We start from the raw sequence: 2,622 nt of genomic DNA on the forward strand, positions 1-2,622 counted from the left end.
TCTCTCCCTGCCGAGGAGCCCGGGGCGTCGCGCAGGCGCAGAGCTGCCCCTTCCGGGGGGGGGGCAGGGAAGAAGCAGGACCCAGAACCCGGGACTGGGCGCGTGTGCGTGTGAAGTCTCTTGGGCTTGGCGCTTGCTGGTCATTTTCTGACAGGAATTTTTTCTCTTTTTAATCAAAGAACTTCACTCCTTTATTAAACTGGTTGTTCTGTGTCTCTGGGTACGTTTCTGTGTGGGTTTTAACTTCGTATCACGGCTCTTTCCCCCCCGGCACCCTCCCTTGGGCCCGGCCTTCAGGGTTGTCGTTTTGAGACCCCACTTCCTCCCTGGGTTTCCAATTATTACTTTTCCTGGAAGGGACAGAGTATTACTGCTCCCCCTGAGTCTCCTTTGATTTCCTCTCCCAAGGTAGAGACTTCAGTTACTGTTTTCAGCCTCAATGAGCAGGAACCTCTTGGAAACATGGCTCTCAACTGATCAGCTGTTTGAGCTCATCTCACTTTCCTCCCATCTGTCCAGAGCTTGGTCAGTTCGGCTACCCAGTTGGGCCTAAGTCTCTCCGCGGACACGGAGCAATGGATCCAAACTACAAGAAAGAAGATTCCACCTAAACATTAGGAAGAACCTCCTGACAGTAAGAGCTGTTCGACAGTGGAGTTTGCTGCCAAGGAGTGTGGTGGAGTCTCCTTCTTTGGAGGTCTTTAAGCAGAGGCTTGACAACCATATGTCAGGAGTGCTCTGATGGTGTTTCCTGCTTGGCAGGGGGTTGGACTCAATGGCCCTTGTGGTCTCTTCCAACTCTATGATTCTATCATTCTCTCCTGGTTTCCTTTTAATTTCACGAAAGGCTTTTTGGCTTTGTTCTGCAGTCAGTCCAAAGCGCATTTTCACTCTCTCCTTAAATGTGAGGGAATCAGAGGTTTCATCCTCTCTGAGATCTGAGTATATTTCACTCAAAATTCCACATATCTGTGGGCGTAAGTAGAGCATCCAGTTTTCCTCAGGAATGTTTAAGTCTGCCAGTCCGCTCAAAACTAAATAGGATCTGTGTGGGTTTTAACTTCCTATCCCACCCCTGCCCCCAATTAATATGCGACGACGCAAGGGCTCCCCCCCCCCCCGGCAGCCTTGGGCCCGTTCTCTCTCCTAAATATAGTGCACCCACCTCACAGAACACAATTCCCACAAATGCCCTCCAACTACCTCAGATTATCTTGTGGGGGAGGACTGTTGGAGAAAAGAACACTAAGTAACCAGATTCCCTCTAGGGGGAAATCTGTGGAATTACAATGGCTATGGATGGAAAGATACTGGGAGAAATCGAAAGGATGTTTTATTTGGTTGGAATCTTACAGGAACAGACTACGGCTATGAGTGAACAATTGATGACCTTGAATCCTGAAACAAGTAGTTCTGTTCAATGTAATGAGAACCTGGCTGAGAAAGAATCCACAGCTGAGCCGGAAATGATAACCAAAGAAGAGGAGAAGACAAAACAAGAAAGAGAAGAACTGAAACGGGAAAATATTGTCCAGAAGCTGACATCTGTGGAATATAAACAAGGAGACTATTGGACTGAACCTACTACAAATCTACGAAAGATCCAGAAGATGAAAGTGGAGGCCCTGGGAATTTATGAAATCAAGGAATTTAAAATAAAGAAATATAATTGGCGCCTCCACATAGACTCTGACTTTGATTATGTTCAAAATTCATGCCTTGTGGAAATTCCTCAGCAGTTGCTTGCAAATATGGGAAGAGATTTTGGACTGACTGTGAAAGAACTCTTTCGAGACATGAAGACCGACATAAAGGATTGCCAACTAGGCCGGCGGAGAGGGACTGAAAGAGATTTGAGAGCCTCGGACGTGAGGAATCCGGGCTAATAATTGCTATTTTGGACATGTTTTCGGAAGGGACACAAACCGGGGAAGGGAGGGAGGGAAGAATCTAGTTTCAACAACACTTAAGACTATGGGATTTAGCTAACAAGATTATTATTTAAGACAAAATGGGAAATCGTTGGAAGGGAACTGAGGTCCAACTTAGAATAAATTTAATTTTGCTTTTTTTATATATATAAAGGACTAATATTAAGATGGATAAGGAAATGCCAATTTGCTGATACAAATTTGGGAATAGGGATGCAAGGGAGGGGTGGGGGGAAGTCAATGACCAGGGTTAGAAAACAAGTTTTTTTTTTCTTGGAAACTATATATGTTTGTTGTTTTATTTTTCTGTTTGTTTGTTTTTATGTTTTTCGTGTTTTTGTCTTTGTCTATATAAAATGTGAAAACCCAATAAAAAATTTTATAAAAAAAAAAAAAGATTATCTTGTGGGGGACTTGCATGAGGTAAAACTCACTAATTGGGAGTCTCAGGCAGGATTTCTTCAAATAAACATTAACGATTTTATTTAACAAGGAAGTTTATGACATGAGTGGATAAAACGTAGGATATTTCAGTTTACAATGTTATTTCCCTTCAAGGTTTTCTTTTTTTAATGATATTTATTGAGAATTTAAAATTATAGAGAGAAAAAAGAAAAAGGAAAAGAGATAGACAAAAAAAAAATGAATTCAACAATACAATTCAATAAGAAAAAAAACGCAAAAACCACAC

General features: G+C 42.5%; 1 protein-coding gene across 1 annotated transcript in view; it reads right to left on the reverse strand.

The window, feature by feature from the left end:
* The window catches only part of LOC309536741 (uncharacterized protein), a 209,261-nt gene that overhangs the window by 103,323 nt on the left and 103,316 nt on the right, over positions 1-2,622 (reverse strand). The window lies entirely within an intron of this gene.

This window comes from Podarcis vaucheri (genome assembly GCF_965113315.1).
Source record: "Podarcis vaucheri genome assembly, chromosome: 7".
NCBI classification, from domain to species: domain Eukaryota; kingdom Metazoa; phylum Chordata; class Lepidosauria; order Squamata; family Lacertidae; genus Podarcis; species Podarcis vaucheri.